Source organism: Montipora capricornis, chromosome 7 (assembly GCF_036669925.1).
Source record: "Montipora capricornis isolate CH-2021 chromosome 7, ASM3666992v2, whole genome shotgun sequence".
NCBI classification, from domain to species: Eukaryota; Metazoa; Cnidaria; class Anthozoa; order Scleractinia; family Acroporidae; genus Montipora; species Montipora capricornis.
The window spans coordinates 23,834,501-23,853,560 of record NC_090889.1 but is presented as its reverse complement, the minus strand read 5'-3'; the positions used below and the strand labels follow the sequence as shown (position 1 = coordinate 23,853,560).

Sequence of the window (19,060 nt, the reverse complement as noted above, 5' to 3'; positions counted from 1 at the left end):
TGCTCTCACCAATGCGCCATCCCTGCACTTGTGATATTATAATTATGACCCGTAACTGAGAATTATTAGAAAGTCACTGAACCCATACAACTGAAGCATTTGTAGCAAGGTGTTCAATTGGCGAAGCTAAATAACAAACAAGCAGTGATCAAAATAGCAAATACATTGCAACGTCAATATGTAGGTACATTGTCAGCCAATAAGAGCATAACTAAAGTCTATAGGTTTATCACGCACTAGAAACGCGTGTAGTTGAAAACTGCTGAAAGCTAAACAGTAGTCGAAAGATTGTTGCACATATAGCGAACATAAATCAGAAGAATCACCTGAATAATTAATTCCTATTGAACTCCCATTGAGACAGCTGAACAATGCAAACATTCTACAGATTCAAGAAGATGCACGCTATCTTTTTTTCTTTGTTTATTTATATCTACTGAACAAATTTACACTTACCGAGATTCCGTTAAACAAAAGAAACTAATGCAAAAAATTCCGAATTGATTTACCTACTAATATTTTTAAATGGCCTTAAATAGCCAGGATGTGTAAAACATCGTGCGACTACTGAACGATAATGCTTCACTATAGTTATTGTATTTCAACACTATGACTAACCAAGTGCACGACCTCTTATTACGAAATTATGGTATGAACTGTTCTTCTTCTTGATGAGGTTGGAAAATCTTCCAACTGCAGTATTATTTTCGCGTGTTCTTTTTTTTTTTTTTTCAGTTCTTTTTCTTAGTTTCACAGTTCAGGATATTAAACATAATTCATAAGGTGGATAACGCTATCCACCGGACTGATAAATCACTATCCAGCGGATAAACACTAGCAAAACCAATTGAGTTATCCAAAAGACAGCGCTATCCACCCTTCGAACAACTGGGGCCTGGTATTTTAGGAGAATCCTCCATGCTAATCAATCGTCACATTATAATGCAAGAAACCAAGAACAAATTACAACACTCTCAGTTCGGCAAAAATATAAGGTATTGGTGATTAACGTCACTCAATCTTGCAACTACGAATAAATTGTCCTCTGTAAATGTCCTGTCAATTATATTTTTAAATTAGCTTCATGGTCTAAAAAAATTGAAGAATCGTGCCGGGGGAAACGTACTCCTATTATAATTAATTCCTATTGAAATCCTATTTGAGGCGAGGATACCAGGTTTATGAGTCAATGAGTTATGAGTCAATGAGACTCACAGTCAGTAGCAATAATTTATTGATTAAGGTTAAGCCCTCGTTTCAGTGATTAGGCCTAAGCACCCTCTGAAATTTTAGCTTTCATTTTATAGCTTGGTTAACTGCACTGACTCATTGACTCATTGACTCCTTGAATCATTGACTCATTGAACCATTGACTCATTGACTCATTGACTTATAGGTACTTAACACTATTGAGGCGCCCTTTCGCCTACTGAACTGAACAAAGCAATCATTCTACAGATTCTAGAAGCTTTATATTATCTTTGTTCTCTTTGTTTCCTAATAGCTACTGAAAAAATTCTCACCTATATTAGCAAGATTCGGTGCTAAACTAAAAGGCCGATGCAAAAATTTCGAATTGATTTTACTCACTACAATTTTAAATCCCCTTATGTAGGATGTGTAAAACGTACTGAGTAGAGGACAATTTACTCGTGCTTGCAAGATGGTGTATTAATGATCAATAATACCTTTTATTTTAAAGCAGAATTTACTTTAAAAGAAAGAAACGACAAACATTGTTTCGTGATTGTTGAAAGTTGGTCATCCGAGTGTTCATTGATTGGGAAGACAACAGCATACAACAACAACATCAGTATTCAGGTATTTCCATTTTTATACATGCGAATCACCTATCAAATTATGTAATGTGAATGATTAATCTATATAAAAATAATCGTGAATTTCTCCAACTCATAACGTCATAAACAAAAGCAGCGAGTGATCTACAGACGAAAAGGTCAATATTGGTTAAAAAGGAACAAAATTTTTGAAGTGATATCAAGGTCTTGGAAGAAAATTTTACTGAGTAGGAAAACAAAATTTCATCTTCGCTTTTTCAGTACAGATCAAGAAAGCGTGACCCTGTAACGGTAGCCATTAGTAAACTGGATCGAAATTAAATCTATTACGTAACATAACATGCACTTACATTTGAAAGAAAGCTCATCCCAAAAGGATCGAATCTCTGTTGGTAACATCCTTACTTCTTTATTTCATTTCTTAATTGTAAGATTGCTGTGTTTACCTTACAATAATACATGATTCAGCCAGGTCATGGTGCCTGCTCAGATTTGTTCATCCGAGCGTTTAATGGTGATTCGCACGAACCGATATCGTGGGAGGAAAAAAGGGCTGAAACAATTTGGGATTTATTTGTAGGAATCATTTTAGAAAATATCCATAGATACGTTCTTTCGTGGTTTCTTGCACAAAATACCATTTGCTACATTTTAAAAACTCAAATCTCTCAAGGAGCCCATAACGTGTATTTATTTATTTATTTATTTATTTATTTACGTATTTTTCTCGTATTTGACTCTAATAAGATAATCAGCATCATCGGAATGGTATTTTTGGTTACCTGTATAACAGAAAACTAAAGAGATTCACTTAAAATAATTGTCAACAGTCATATTATTATAGCAGCAATTTACAGCGCAGCTTATTTCCTATCACACACTCTGAGAAACATGTATAGTTGAAAATTGAAGTAAAACACTAGCCCCTTAATTAATCACCGACTATTTTTTTTCCTGTCAATTATATTTTAGCTTCATCGTCTGAAATCAAAGAATCGTGCCGGGGAAAACGAACTCCTGTTATAATGAATTCATGTTAAACTCCTATTGAGGCGGCGCCCTTTCGCCTACTGAACCGAACAATGCAATCATTCTACAGATTCTAGAAGCTCTATGTTATCTTTCTTCTCTTTGTTTCCCTATAGCTACTGAAAAATTTCTCACTTAGCAAGATTCCGCTAGAATTTTAAATGCCCTTATGAAGGATGTGTAAAACATATTGAGTGGAGGACAATTCACTCGTACTTGCAAGATGGTGTAACATTGATCACAAATACCTTTTATTTTAAAGCAGAATTTTCTTTAAAAGAAACAAAGGACAAACATTGTTTCGTGACTGTTTGCATTGTAATGTGACGATTTATTAACAAGGAGGATTTTTTTAATATACCAGATGTTTAATATCCTGTGAGCTGTGAAACTAAGTAAAAGAACTTCAAAAAACACGCGAAAATAACACTGTCGTTGGAGGATTTTCGCCATTTCTGACACATGACTAGGTCGTGCATTTGGTTAGTCAAAGGAGTGAAATACAAATAATTATAATAAAGTATTATCGTTAGTCTCACGATGTTTTGACCCGTAAATGAGAATTCTTAGAAATGCACTGAGCCCATACAAACATTCATTTAGGTAGAGACTAGTTTAGCGCTAATTGACCCAACTAAATAACAAACAACTAGTGCTTAAAATAGCATATATTTTGCAATGTCAATACGTAAGCACATCGTTAGCCAATAGGAGCATTTTACGTCATAAAATGATGATTTTATAACACTGTCTTACACGAATGCTCTATGAGTCTTGCCCTGTGCTGCATTGAGTCAATCTGAGGTTTTATTTCACCGCAAGGTAAGGCATAGGTGCATTTCTTTTGGAGAAAGAGGATCAGAATTTACGATATAAGATGGCTGCTAAGGTTTATATATGTGCAGCTAGCAAGGGAAACCGATAAATCTTTACATGTCTAGAGGGGATTTCTAGTTCTCGGTTCAGTTTGTAGTGTAGCATGATCCAAGTTATTCAGTTGGAGCGTAAGTGCTGATACAGATAATAGCAGAGGAAGGCACACTTTAGTTATACATCCGCCAGTTCGTTTCCACATTGTCTTGACAAACTTGGGGTGTTTTATATCATGTGTTGTTAAGTATTACAATTACTTTTTTTTATCTGGAGAAACCGCCTATGAAAGGTTCGCCGCTATGGAAGACCATTCATCCGGATCGGTCGAAAAGGTGTCAACAAGCGCGCTTTCACTCCTGCTCAAATTGGCCATAACACATAGAAGGAAATATTTTGAAGCAAGAGGTGCTTAAAGATGATGCGCTGAGCTGTTACATGATAGTTGATAGACATGTTATCGACAGGTCGGTTTTTGGAATACTTTACTAAGCGCTTAAGTAAAAACTTGGTCAGAGTTAAATAAGATCAAGCTACAGTTAACAGAACACCAGTTCAATACAAAATTTACGTTAAGGGGAAGTAAGTGTGGTTGAAATACTAATAACAACTGTCAGTGACTGTGTCTTCTTTGAACTCAGCAAAACTATCTTCTCTTGGTAGGAGAGAGCCAACCAATTTTAAGTCAAGACATCTCATAAAAAATATAACAATTTGTCAAATTTCCAAGACCATAACAGTTAAGTTATTTTAACTAAGGTGAATTTCAACACTGCTACTGTCATTTCTGTTGCAGTAATATACTGGAAAACTATGAGAACTATTTTCTGTGTGGTCATTCTCGCCTTGTGGCTGTTCACAAGTACTGGGAACTCTGCTACTTTGGCGAAGGAGACGCTTTTTGATGAACCAGCAGACGAAAGTGGTAAGTAGCTAGTAGGGGCATATAATATACCCGAAAACACGTGTCACAATTCTAGTCTAGTTAAATCAACTGAAATTAGAGATCAAGCAGAGCTCCAACTAATAAACTCGCTTTCATGTGTTGTCTCTGCCGTTCAAAACCCAAAAGAATCCTTTGCTGAATTCCTGAATACAAACATAGGGTGAGCATTCGTCATGGATGCTTCTCTTTAAGAAAAGAATAAAATAGTTGGTCTATCAAACATAAAGAAAAGAGTAAATGAAAGTAAAGATTGGTATGCCGTTAGTAGCTTTCGACCCATTACAATGTATACAATTTTTGCTAAATAACCAAGCACGGTCTCCACGAAGTAACACAGATCTTTTGAGAGAAATAAATAAATCAAGATTCAAATAGGCTTCCTCCCTTATTTCCTTTTACAAATCGTTTAGTTAAAAAAAAAATGATACACTAATTTGGTTCGAGGACTCGAATATTGTGTTGCGGATTGATTGCTAAATTTAATTCTTGTAGCCTAACTAATTTCAAATTTTTCTTTTGAATTCAGGAATTCACGAGAGAAGCTCTGAACGCACCAATAATTGCAGAAGCATTTGCGTGAAAAGACACAAATTCACATCTGTGCCATTCTACTTGTGCATGATAACTTGTGGAATTTTCACTTCTTAGCCAGGTGGGTCATCATGACGAGTCATGTGATTGTTGACGAAATAAACTTTGATTGGTTGTTTGTTTTGAATTAGCCCTATATCGTTTTTCAGCTAATACATCGCAAGCAGTCACACTCCATTCGCCACGTCCGTCGACAGCGCATTCGAGTTGATTTTTGCTGATTAGAGTTCGAACAAAAACGGGGAGGAATGTTTAAAGCATTACAACATGCCGGGTTGGGTGTGTACCACTTATCTGTCTAAGACTCCGTGACTTTCTCCGTGACCTGGCCCAAATTTTTCGTAGCCAGATCAGTTCTAATGCTGGGTTAGTGACATTAAAAGAATCGATCGTTTCCATGGTAACAAAAGTAGACGAGTGCTAATTATACTTTCAACCGAATTGGCCTGGGTCTAAAACTTTACTCTCTTCTATAACTTTCTTATCTGGGATATCTCAAAACTACAGCTGACACACTATATTTCATGGATAATTTGCGATCAAAAACTTTGAATTATATTATGTTATTTATTATATGTATTTATGACATAAAACGTTACTTATTTTTCTCTTTATTACTTTTTTATTAATTATTTATCTAATCTATCTATCTATTTAATGACTTATATTTTATCTCTGTTTTTTAGTGTTTGACAAGAAGGAGATAATCAGCAACTTGGAATGGTTTTTTAGCAATCTATACAACAGAAAATTCAATTAAAATGACGGGGTTAAAATGACGCTTTCTTAGCAGTCTTATTAATTGTCCATTTCTCTCTGACATTGTTGTTACACTTTAAAACTATTTCATTTCATTCTACCAAGAGAAACTAAGGGGGACAGAGAGGAAGGCTCCTTGACCAGCCCTTGGGTTTTGTCAATTCACCTAGGTTATTTATAGAGTCCCTTTCAAACAGAATATACTGTTTTCCAAGGCGTCAGCACGAAGTATAAACGCCTGTACATTACGCCTGGAAGAGACATAATGAATATTCGATAACTTTTCACCCGCTCCACCATTATCTTTGAAATTTCCACTTCCCGTAACAACTTCACATCGAGGTTTGACGCTACGCGGACGTTTGCAGAAACGGTCATTCGCTTCCGTCTAAAGCTAAAAATAACTTAAGTGAAATCGACATATCCCAGCCAACGCCCAAAGTCTCCCTTTTGCATCTACTTTACAAAATGCTGCAGAACATTCTTTCAACAAGTTTTACTGAAACTCAAGTCTAATTTCGCTTTTTCTCTTTATTGAAAATTAATACGAGAATTTATGACTTGGCAAGTTTGGTTATAAAAAAGGAAAAAATTCTAAAGCCTTGTAATTAAGTAAACTTGGAAGAACGATTCCAAAAAGTGGCACCTCCTTTGTGGAAGCGTAGCCCATTCAAACTATCAAATGGAAGAAGAAGCAACGCTTTGCGAAAAAGCCACAGCGCGTGCTTTCAACAACTTTCACTGAAGCTTAAGTCTGACTTTGCTTTTTTTTTTCCAAGTGCGTTATTTAAGCTTCTGTCAGAAAGGAGTTAAATTCTCATTTACCTACTTTACCAAATACCGCCGCAAATGCTTTTAAACAACAAATTAACTGATTTTAAGTCTTTTCCTGAAGTTTCCCCGATCCAAAGTCTAACTCTGTATCGATCATGAAACAGTTAAATAAACAAGCTGTATTATTACACATAACATGAGAATTTTATTCCATAAAGCTCATTTGTACAAATCTATACGCTTTATTTTCACATGTGGAAAAGGCGGCTTATACAGCCAATCAGAATGGCGTACAGCTATTTCACATGTGAAAGTATAACCAATCAACGATAGCGTAAAGGCGTTTCCATGCCAATCACTCGTGCATCTCGTGCATCTCGTGTAAATCGTACTTTGTTATTGAATTAAATTAAATTTGCATTTGGTTCTATTGTTAGTGAGTTTTTGTTTCTAATTTGCGTTCAGAAAACTATTTTAATGAAAATTCTCGTCTTATGTGTAATAAACAGTTCACGACATAGAAAGTGCTTTGTACGGGGTTTTATTCATTCGTTGTTTGTGGCAAAAACCCTCACTCGCTCGTTCCTCGCTGGTTCGGGTTTTTGACACAAACAACGAGTGAATAAAACCCCGTACAAAGCACTTTCTATGACGTAAACTATATATATGGAAGGGTAAAAATCCCCCAAGGGGGACTAAATCGGGGGACTAAATCCGTTAGGGGATTTAGTCACCCGGGGTCCAAATTCGCTAGGGGATTTGTACCGGGACGGTCCAAATCTAGGGGAGTGGGGGTCCAAATTCGCTAGAAAAGCGACGCCGGTCCATCATTTTCACATTCTCTTACGAAATCTACATCTATCGCCGAATAGAAGTCATGTAGACCTACATCTATCGAGAGCTTTATGACCATATTTGGACAGTGTATCAATGGGTTGAATTATAAATTATTATCCTGACGTAACAAGATCGAGCCCACTTCCTTACCTTGAAATCAGTTCTCAAGATGGCTGCCGAGGGCTTCAATTCTCACCTCTGTTTCCTTGAGGAGTTCTGAGCACTAAGTGAATCCGGATACGTTTGGGATACGTGTGGACGGGCAAATTCGATTTGAAGACACTACGTGTGGATGGAAATATTTTTTAATCTGGAAGCAAAAAGTTACGGATTCAAAAAATATCCGGATACGTTTGGACGGGGCCTTAGTCGGAAGAGAAAACCGTTTGGAAATTTATTGGTGTCTCGTTTGCTCCGTTTTAAACTTCTTTTCAACACATGAATTCAAACCAAGATGGTAATCCATTAGCTAGCCGGCCAAGCTCCACGAACGAATTTCCACTCAAACACTGTGACAGCAACCGAGACTCACGTTGATCTAGAGATTTCCTAGGAAATTTCCCTGGTAGCCGTTAATCGCTCGCACTATGCAGTCAAAACATTCGTCAGTTTTAGACCCAGTCTGCAGTCTGCATTTTAAATTTGTACCTAGTCTGCATTTTTAACCTAATCTGCAATCTGGAACCTACAGTCTGTAGTCTGCATTTTAATACTGACCGGTAGGTTATCTTATTTCAAAGATCAATGAAATAACGACGTCTCCTCCAACACCAGGTAAATGCGGCTCAAACCACTGATTTTTCATGACACCTTTGATTACAACATGTAATCTTTAAACGTAGTACTACTTAACGTCTGGGATTTTTTCACTGTTTTGGATCAGTCGCTCTCTAAAATGCACATCCCAATTTCTTTTTGTTTAAGTTGTAGCGGCATCGCTTGAATTACGACGCATATAACAATAAACGCCATTCGCATACAGATAAGTAGCTGTGTATATTCTGCAGTTTAGCTTTTTTCCCTTTCTACAAATTATGAAATGGTGTGACATGAATGGACCTTGAATGATTACTTCGAACATTTCACCTTATTTCCTCTTCGGTTTAGCCAGCGATATCTCAGTTCCTGCTCAGGAACAGCTTCGCAAACACGATCACTTTATGTTGTCCTTAACGCATTTAGCTCAATGTAAGATATTTACGCGGCTTTCGATTTGCTGGCTGACTATCTCCAATTCATCCAGCTGTTAAGAACCTGTGATTTTCATTGTTTGGTTCTTCACTGGTCAACTTCTCACTTCAATTACTGAGGAGGTTTCTCGAAGCTTCTGTCCTTCGACTTCTTAGGGCCTTGCAAAACCAGTAAAAGCAAAAAGCAAGGTGACACACTCTTTCACTGGCGACAAATGTCTCATTGGTCGACGCCTTGCCATGTGACTTCAATAGATCAAATTAAACAAGACTGCCATCGGGTATATTAAAATCAGATCTCCCTCGATAAAAAATACCCTTTTTCAGGCCAGTAAAACCGACGAATGTTTTGACTGCATAGTGTGTTTCTATGCCAGCGAGATTCTCTTTTGAGTTAACGGTGCTACCAGGCAAATCTCTTAGGAAATTTCAAGGTGAACTTGAGTCTCGGTTACTGTGACTGTGTTGAGTGGAAATTCGTTCTTGGAGTTTCGCCGGCTACTGGTTTAACATCGTCAATGTGAAAGCACATCGTTAGCCAATAAGAGCATATTACGTCACAAAATGGTGATTTTATAACACCGTCTTACACGAATGCTCTATCAGTCTTGCACTGAGCTGCACTGAGTCAATCTGAGGTTTTATTTCACCGCAAGGTAAGGCATAGGTGCATTGAACCTCTCGGTTCAGTTTGTAGTGTAGCATGATCCGAGTTATTTTGGAGCGCGTAAGTGCTGATACAGATAATCGCATAGGAAGGCACACGCCAGTTAGTTTCCACATTGTCTTGACAAACTTGGAGTGTTAAGTATTATAATTAATTTTTATCTGGAGAAACCGTCTATGAAAGGTTCGCAGCTATGAAAAACCATTCATCTGGGTGTGAACAGGTGCGCTTTCATAGACTCCTGCCTAAATTGGCCATAACACATAGAAGGAAATATTTTGAAGCAAGACGTGCTTAAAGATGATGCGCTGAGCTGTTACATGATAGTTGATAGACATGTTATCGACAGGTTGGTTTTTGGAATACTTCACTAAGCACTTGAGTAAAAAGTCGGTCACAGTTAAGATAAGATCAATCTACAGTTAGCAGAACACCAGCTCAATACAAAATTTACGTTAAGAAGAAGTAAGTAATAGTGTGGTTGAAATACTAATAACAACTGAGGGTGTGTCTTCTTTGAACTCAGCAAAACCATCTTCTCTTGGCAGGAGAGAGCCAACCGATTTTATAATATTTTGTCAAGACATCTCATAAAAATACAAAAAATTGTCAAATTTCCAAGACCAGAACAGTTAAGTTATTTTAACTAAGGTGAATTTCAACACTGCCACTGTCATTTCTGTTGCAGTAATATACTGGAAAACCATGAGAACTATTTTCTGTGTGGTCATTCTCGCCTTGTGGCTGTTCACAAGTACTGGGAACTCTGCTACTTTGGCGAAGGAGACGCTTTCTGATGAACCTGCAGACGAAAGTGGTAAGTGGTAGGGCCATATAATAATGTATCCGAAAACACGTGTCACAATTCTAGTCTAGTTAAATCAACTGAAATTAGAGATCAAGCAGAGCTCCAACTAATAAACTCGCTTTCATGTGTTGTCTCTGCCGTTCAAAACCCAAATCCTTTGCTGAATTCCTGAATACAAACATAGGGTGAGCATTCGTCATGGATGCTTCTCTTTAAGAAAAGAATAAAATAGTTGGTCTATCAAACATAAAGAAAAGAAGAAATAAAAGTAAAGATTGGTTTGCCGTTAGTAGCTTTCGATCCATTACAATGTATACAATATTTTAATATTACATTTTGCTAAACAACCAAGCACGGTCTCCACGAAGTAACACAGGTCTTTCTGAGAGAAAGAATAAATGATAAATAAATGAGGAGTCAAATAGGCCTCCTCCCTTATTTTCCTTTTACAAATCGTTTAGTTGTCTTTTTTAATGAAACACTGATTTGGTTCGAGGACTCGAATATTGTGTTGCGGATTGATTGCTAGATTTAATTCTTGTAGCCTAACTAATTTCAAATTTTTCTTTTGAAATTAAGGAATTCACGAGAGAAGCTCTGCACGCACCAATCATTGCAGAAACATTTGCGTGAAAAGACACCCATTCAAATCTGACTCATTCTACTTGTGCATGATAACTTGTGGAGTTTTCACTTCTTAGCCAGGTGGGTCATCAAGACGAGTCACGTGATTGTTGACGAAATAATCTGAGCTCTATTAGCCCTGTATCTTTTTTCAGCTGCTACACCGCGAGCATTCACACTCCATTCGCCACGTCAGTCGAGAGCGCATGCGAGTTGATTTTAACTGATTAGAGTTCGAACAAACAAACAAAAACGGGGAGGAATGTTAATAGGCATTACAGCAGGCCGGGTTGGGTGTGTACCACTTATCTGTCTAAGACTCCGTGACTTTCTCCGTGACCTGGCCCAAATTGTTCGTAGCCAGATCAGTTCTAATGCTGGGTTAGTGACATAAAAAAATCGATCGTTTCCATGGTAACAAAAGTAGACGAGTGCTAATTATACTTTCAACCGACTTGGCCTGGGTCTAAAACTTTACTCTCTTCTATAAAAGCTTTCTAATCTGGGATATCTCAAAACTACAGCTGACACACTATATTTCATGGATAATTTGCGATCAAAAACTTTGAATTCTATTATGTTCTTTATTATTTGTATTTTTCTCTTTATCACTTTTTTATTAATTATTTATCTAATCTATCTATCTATTTATTGACTTATATTTTATCTCTGTTTTTTAGTGTTCGACAAGAAGGAGATAATCAGCACCTTTGGAATGGCTTTTTAGCAATCTGTACAACAGAAAATTCATTAAAATGACGGGTTAAAATGACGCTTTCTTAGCAGTCTTATTAATTGTCTATTTCTCTCTGACATTGTTGTTACACTTTAAAACTATTTCATTTCATTCTACCAAGAGAAACTAAGGGGGACAGAGAGGAAGGCTCCTTGACCAGCCCTTGGGTTTGTCAATTCACCTAGGTTATCTATAGAGTCCCTTTCAAACGGAATATACTGTTTTCCAAGACGTCAGCACGAAGTATAAACGCCTGTACATTACGCCTGGAAGAGAAATAATGAATATTCAATAACTTTCCACGCGCTCCATCATTATCTTTGAAATTTCCACTTCCCGTAACAACTTCACATCGAGGTTTGACGCTACGCGGACGTCTGCAGAAACGGTCATTCGTTTCCGTCTAAAGCTAAAAATAAATTAAGTGAAATCGACATATCCCAGCCAACGCCCAAAGTCTCCCTTTTGCATCTACTTTACAAAATGCTGCAGAACATTCTTTAAACAAGTTTTACTGAAACTCAAGTCTAACTTCGCTTTTTGTCTTTATTGAAAATTAATACGAGAATTAATGACTTGGCAAGTTTGGTTATAAAAAAGGAAAAAATTCTAAGGCCTTGTAATAAAGTAAACTTGTAAGAACGATTCCAAAAAGTGACACCTCCTTTGTGGAAGCTCCGCCCATTCAAACTATCAAATGGAAGAAGAAGCAACGCTTTGCGAAAAAGCCACAGCGCGTGCTTTCAACAACTTTCACTGAAGCTTAAGTCTGACTTTGCTTTTTTTTCCTTATTAAAAAGACTACACGACAATCCTATGAATTCCAAGTGCGTTATTTAAGCTTCTGTCAGAAAGGAGTTAAATTCGCATTTATCTACTTTACGAAATACCGCCGCGAGTGCTTTTAAACAACAAATTAACTGATTTAAGTCTTTTCCTGAAGTTTCCCCGATTCAAAGTCTAACTCTGTATCGATCATGAAACAGTTAAATAAACAAGCTGTATTATTACACATAACATGAGAATTTTATTCCATAAAGCTCATTTGTACAAATCTATACGCTTTATTTTCACATGTGGAAAAGGCGGCTTATACAGCCAATCAGAATGGCGTACAGCTATTTCACATGTGGAAGTATAACCAATCAACGATAGCGTAAAGGCGTTTCCATGCCAATCACTCGTGCATCTCGTGCATGCAAATCGTACTTTGTTATTGAATTAAATTAAATTTGCATTTGGTTCTATTGTCAGTGAGTTTTTGTTTCTAATTTGCATTCAGAAACTATTTTAATGAAAATTCTAGTCTTATGTGTAATAAACAGTTTACGACATAGAAAGTGCTTTGTACGGGGTTTTATTCACTCGTTGTTTGTGTCAAAAACCCTCACTCGCTCGTTCCTCGCTCGTTCGGGTTTTTGACACAAACAACGAGTGAATAAAACCCGGTGCGCCACACTTTCTATGACGTAAACTATATATATGGAAGGGTAAAAATCCACCAAGGGAGACTAAATCGGGGGACTAAATCCGTTAGGAGATTTAGTCACCCGGGCCCGGTTCCTCGAAAGTCGATTAACTTAATCCAGGATTAGCGTAAACTTTTGTTTCACGTTTTCGACTTTTTGTTGAAAGTTTCTTTTGCTTATTTTTGTTTTTCAAAATTGACGTCTTCTCGTGTAAAGTTCTGCCAAAAATCTGCGTTGAACAGCATTTGGCAGTAGAGAAATAAAATGCTTAGTTAGTTTTTAATCTGGGATTAGCGTTAATCGGCTTTTGAGGAAACGGACCCTGGGCTCGGTTGTTCAATTGCTGATTAACCCTAATCCCAGATTAAAGATTACCCAAGGAGTTTATTTCTCTACTCCCAAATGTTGTTCAACGCTGATATTCGGCAAAACTTTATGTTAGAAGAAGTCAACCCTTACAAACAAAAATAAGAAAAAGAAACTTTCACCAAAAAGTTGAAAACATGAAAAACAATTTTACGCTAATCCTGGATTAAGGTAATCGGCTTTCGAACAACCGGGCCCAGGGGTCCAAATTCGCTAGAGGATTTGTACCGGGGACGGTCCAAATCTAGGGGTGGGGGGGGGGGGGGGTTGGGGATCCAAATTCGCTAGAAAAGCGGCGCCGGTCCATCATTTTCACATTCTCTTGTGAAATCTACATCTATCGCCGAACAGAAGTCATGTAGACCTACATCTATCGACAGCTTTATGACCATATTTGGACAGTGTATCAATGTGTTGAATTATAAATTATTATCCTGACGTAACAAGATCGAGCCCACTTCCTTACCTTGAAATCAGTTCTCAAGATGGCTGCCGAGGGCTTCAATTCTCACCTCTGTTTCCTTGAGGAGTCCTGAGCACTAAGTGAATCCGGATACGTTTGGGATACATGTGGACGGGCAAATTCGATTTGAAGACACTACGTGTGGATGGAAATATTTTTTAATCTGGAAGCAAAAAGTTACGGATTCAAAAAATATCCGGATACGTTTGGACGGGGCCTTAGTCGGAAGAGAAAACCGTTTGGAAATTTATTGGTGTCTCGTTTGCTCCGTTTTAAACTTCTTTTCAACACATGAATTCAAACCAAGATGGTAATCCATTAGCTAGCCGGCCAAGCTCCACGAACGAATTTCCACTCAAACACTGTCACAGCAACCGAGACTCACGTTGATCTAGAGATTTCCTAGGAAATTTCCCTGGTAGCCGTTAATCGCTCGCACTATGCAGTCAAAACATTCGTCAGTTTTAGACCCAGTCTGCAGTCTGCATTTTAAATTTGTACCTAGTCTGCATTTTTAACCTAATCTGCGATCTGGAACCTACAGTCTGTAGTCTGCATTTTAATACTGACCGGTAGGTTATCTTATTTCAAAGATCAATGAAATAACGACGTCTCCTCCAACACCAGGTAAATGCGGCTCAAACCCCTGATTTTTCATGACACCTTTGATTACAACATGCATGTAATCTTTATACGTAGTACTACTTAATGTCTGGGATTTTTTCACTATTTTGGATCAGTCGCTCTCTAAAATGCACATCCCAATTTTTTTTTGTTTAAGTTGCAGCGGTATCGCTTGAATTACGACGCATATAACAATAAACGCCATTCGCATACAGATAAGTAGCTGTGTATATTCTGCAGTTTAGCTTTTTTCCCTTTCTACAAAGGTGAAATGGTGTGACATGAATGGACCTTGAATGATTACTTCGAACATTTCACCTTATTTCCTCTTCGATTTAGCCAGCGATATGTCAGTTCCTGCTCAGGAACAGCTTTGCAAACACGATCACTTTATGGTGTCCTTAACGCATTTAGCTCAATCATTATGTAAGATATTTACGCGGCTTTCGATTTGCTGCCTGACTATCTCCAATTCATCCAGCTGTTAAGAACCTGTGATTTTCATTGTTTGGTTCTTCACTGGTCAACTTCTCACTTCAATTACTGAGGAGGTTTCTCGAAGCTTCTGTCCTTCGACTTCTTAGGGCCTTGCAAAACCAGTAAAAGCAAAAAGCAAGGTGACACACCCTTTCACTGGCGACAAATGTCTCATTGGTCGACGCCTTGCCATGTGACTTCAATAGATCAAATTAAACAAGACTGCCATCGGGTATATTAAAATCAGATCTCCCTCGATAAAAAGTACCCTTTTTCAGGCCAGTAAAACCGACGAATGTTTTGACTGCATAGTGTGTTCCTGTGCCAGCGAGATTCTCTTTTGAGTTAACGGTGCTACCAGGGAAATCTCTTAGGAAATTTCAAGGTGAACTTGAGTCTCGGTTACTGTGACTGTGTTGAGTGGAAATTCGTTCTTGGAGCTTCGCCGGCTACTGGTTTAACATTGTCAATGTGAAAGCACATCGTTAGCCAATAAGAGCATTTTACGTCATAAAATGGTGATTTTATAACACCGTCTTACACGAATGCTCTATCAGTCTTGCACTGTGCTGCATTGAGTCAATCTGAGGTTTTATTTCACCGCAAGGTAAGGCATAGGTGCATTGAACCTCTCGGTTCAGTTTGTAGTGTAGCATGATCCGAGTTATTTTGGAGCGCGTAAGTGCTGATACAGATAATCGCATAGGAAGGCACACGCCAGTTAGTTTCCACATTGTCTTGACAAACTTGGAGTGTTAAGTATTATAATTAATTTTTATCTGGAGAAACCGTCTATGAAAGGTTCGCAGCAATGAAAAACCATTCATCCGGGTGTGAACAGGTGCGCTTTCATAGACTCCTGCCTAAATTGGCCATAACACATAGAAGGAAATATTTTGAAGCAAGACGTGCTTAAAGATGATGCGCTGAGCTGTTACATGATAGTTGATAGACATGTTATCGACAGGTCGGTTTTTGGAATACTTTACTAAGCGCTTGAGTAAAAACTTGGTCAGAGTTAAATAAGATCAAGCTACAGTTAACAGGACACCAGTTCAATACAAAATTTACGTTAAGGGGAAGTAAGTGTGGTTGAAATACTAATAACAACTGTCAGTGACTGTGTCTTCTTTGAACTCAGCAAAACTATCTTCTCTTGGTAGGAGAGAGCCAACCAATTTTAAGTCAAGACATCTCATAAAAAATATAACAATTTGTCAAATTTCCAAGACCATAACAGTTAAGTTATTTTAACTAAGGTGAATTTCAACACTGCTACTGTCATTTCTGTTGCAGTAATATACTGGAAAACTATGAGAACTATTTTCTGTGTGGTCATTCTCGCCTTGTGGCTGTTCACCAGTACTGGGAACTCTGCTACTTTGGCGAAGGAGAGGCTTTTTGATAAACCAGCAGACGAAAGTGGTAAGTAGCTAGTAGGGCCATATAATATACCCGAAAACACCGTGTTACAATTCTAGTCTAGTTAAATCAACTGAAATTAGAGATCAAGCAGAGTTCCAACCAATAAACTCGCTTTCATGTGTTGTCTCTGCCGTTCAAAACCCAACTGAATACAAACATAGGGTGAGCATTCGTCGTGAATGCTTCTCTTTAAGAAAAGAATAAAATAGTTGGTCTATCAAACATAAAGAAAAGAATAAATGAAAGTAAAGATTGGTATGCCGTTAGTAGCTTTTCACCCATTACAATGTTTACAATATTTTAATGTTGCATTTTGCTAAATAACCAAGCACGGTCTCCACGAAGTAACACAGATCTTTTGAGAGAAATAAATAAATCAAGAGTCAAATAGGCTTCCTCCCTTATTTCCTTTTACAAATCGTTTAGTTAAAAAAAAAATGATACACTAATTTGGTTCGAGGACTCGAATATTGTGTTGCGGATTGATTGCTAGATTTAATTCTTGTAGCCTAACTAATTTCAAATTTTTCTTTTGAAATTAAGGAATTCACGAGAGAAGCTCTGCACGCACCAAACCGCATTGCGGAAGGATTTGCAGGAATAGACACAGACCCAAAACTGTGTGATTCTACTTGTGCATGATAAATTGTGGAGTTTCCACTTCTTAGCCAGGTGGGTCATCAAGACGAGTCACGTGATTGTTGACGAAATAAACTGAGCTTTATTAGCCCTGTATCTTTTTTCAGCTGCTATACCGCGAGCATTCACACTCCATTCGCCACGTCAGTCGAGAACGCATGCGAGTTGATTTTAACTGATTAGAGTTCGAACAAACAAAGAAAAACGGGGAGGAATGTTAATAGGCATTACAGCAGGCCGGGTTGGGTGTGTACCACTTATCTGTCTAAGACTCCGTGACTTTCTCTGTGACCTGGCCCAAATTGTTCGTAGCCAGATCAGTTCTAATGCTGGGTTAGTGACATAAAAAAATCGATCGTTTCCATGGTAACAAAAGTAGACGAGTGCTAATTATACTTTCAACCGTCTTGGCCTGGGTCTAAAACTTTACTATAAAAGCTTTCTTATCTGGGATATCTCAAAAATACAGCTGACACACTATGGAATAATTCATGGAATAATTTGCGATCAAAAACTTTGAATTCTATTATGTTATTTATTATTTGTATTTAAGATTTAAAACGTTACTTATTTTTCTTTTTATCACTTTTTTATTTGTTATTTATCTAATATATCTATGTATTTATTCATTTATATGTTATTTCTGTTTTTTAGTGTTCGACTGGAAGGAGATAATCAGCATCATCGGAATGGTTTTTTTAGCTTTCTGTACAACAGAAAATTCAATTAAAATGATGCTTTCTCAGCAGTCTTATTAATTCTCTATTTCTCACTGACATTTTTGTTACACTTTAAAACTATTTCATTTCATTCTACCAAGAGAAACTAAGGGGGACAGAGAGGGAGGCTCCTTGTCTAGCCCTTGGGTTTTGTCAATTCACCTAGGTTATTTATAGGGTCCCTTTGGAATGGAAGACTGTTTTCCAAGACGTCAGCACGAAGTATAAATAATTTCCACTTCCCGTAACAACTTCACAGCGAGATTTGACGCTACGCGGACGTCTGCAGAAACGGTCATTCGTTTCCGTCTAAAGCTAAAAATAATTAACTTAAGTGAAATCAACATATCCCAGCCAACGCCCAAAGCCTCCCTTTCTGTCTCACTTATTATCTCTTGATTCTCAAGATCGAATTGACCATACATTTCACTCATCAATGAAAATATGCGCCGTTGACGTTTTGGAGTCCAGATGAAAACAGGTCTATCCCGATTTCCCGAACCTTCGGTTCTCAAACGTTCCGTCAGTTAATTCATAATATTTTTTCTTCAATCTTTGGCGCCTTGCTGACAGCGAACAGTGAGACCTACTTCACAGATTCTTAACCTGGATAAGGACTAATGCATATCTTTTGGAGTAGGAAAATTTTAGTGGGACAATCAAAACATTTTTTAGGACGATCGACATTCTTGCCGAACGGAGAGTTTTCTAATTTATCTTGCCATTATAAGGTAACGATTGATCAGCATGAAGGACTCCCCTAACATACCAAATTTTTAATAATCTGAGCTGTGAAACTGAAATAAGATAAGTGGTCAGATATTTTGGCTCGGCCCATGTACTACGTTGTTGTGTGAAGCCATATTTATTCTGAACTTAATTTTACGTTAAAAGTTTGCGGCGGAAAATTTACAGTGATAGATAAGTGTTGTCATCCAAAGGCATACAAGTTGCAGAAAAACTTCAAAAGAATATCTTTAACAAAAATGGACAATGCAAAATTCTCCATGGCTTTATAACGCTGGATGCAAAAGTTCTACACGGCGTTATTTTCCGCCAAGAGAAAATGAGGGTACAGAGAGGGAGGCTCCCGGTCCAGCCCTTGGGATATGTCATGTCCACGAAAGTTATTTTTAGACGAGCGGAAGTCTTTGTTCTAGCGGAAGTCTGTCTTCCGAGACGTCCGCATGCAGGCCAACCTCGGTCTGATGTTTGAAAGAAAAGCAAAGATTTCATGTAATGGCGGAC

General features: G+C 37.7%; 1 protein-coding gene and 4 long non-coding RNA genes across 7 annotated transcripts in view; 4 read left to right on the top strand and 1 right to left on the bottom strand.

Annotated features, from left to right (window-relative positions):
- Positions 1 to 6,014, top strand: part of LOC138056506 (uncharacterized) — a 9,480-nt gene extending 3,466 nt beyond the window's left edge. Inside the window, exon 4 of the long non-coding RNA XR_011133473.1 lies at positions 5,922 to 6,014. This is a non-coding gene — a long non-coding RNA (uncharacterized lncRNA). The remainder of the gene's footprint in view (positions 1 to 5,921) is intronic.
- The window catches only part of LOC138056503 (uncharacterized), a 44,950-nt gene extending 30,395 nt beyond the window's left edge, over positions 1 to 14,555 (bottom strand). The window contains exons 1-3 of one of the 3 annotated variants that reach the window (XM_068902324.1): positions 13,932 to 14,555; positions 7,756 to 7,915; positions 327 to 382 (exon numbers count right to left, since the gene is read on the bottom strand). The gene's annotated coding sequence lies outside the window, so the exon portion shown is untranslated. Of the gene's footprint in view, positions 1 to 326; positions 383 to 7,755; positions 7,916 to 8,691; positions 9,174 to 13,931 lie in introns of those variants that run through there. The other 2 variants (XM_068902326.1, XM_068902321.1) reach the window with 2 other exon arrangements.
- Positions 3,611 to 5,296, top strand: LOC138056508 (uncharacterized). The gene is made up of 3 exons (XR_011133475.1): positions 3,611 to 3,650; positions 4,495 to 4,623; positions 5,171 to 5,296. It is a non-coding gene; the product is annotated as an uncharacterized lncRNA (long non-coding RNA).
- LOC138056505 (uncharacterized) lies at positions 9,298 to 11,666 on the top strand. Its single transcript, XR_011133472.1, has 4 exons — positions 9,298 to 9,451; positions 10,151 to 10,279; positions 10,850 to 10,975; positions 11,575 to 11,666. It is a non-coding gene; the product is annotated as an uncharacterized lncRNA (long non-coding RNA).
- A 769-nt stretch (positions 14,556 to 15,324) lies between the features above and the next one.
- On the top strand, positions 15,325 to 17,846 carry LOC138056507 (uncharacterized). Its single transcript, XR_011133474.1, has 4 exons — positions 15,325 to 15,636; positions 16,326 to 16,454; positions 16,998 to 17,126; positions 17,748 to 17,846. It is a non-coding gene; the product is annotated as an uncharacterized lncRNA (long non-coding RNA).
- The last annotated feature ends 1,214 nt before the right edge of the window (positions 17,847 to 19,060 follow it).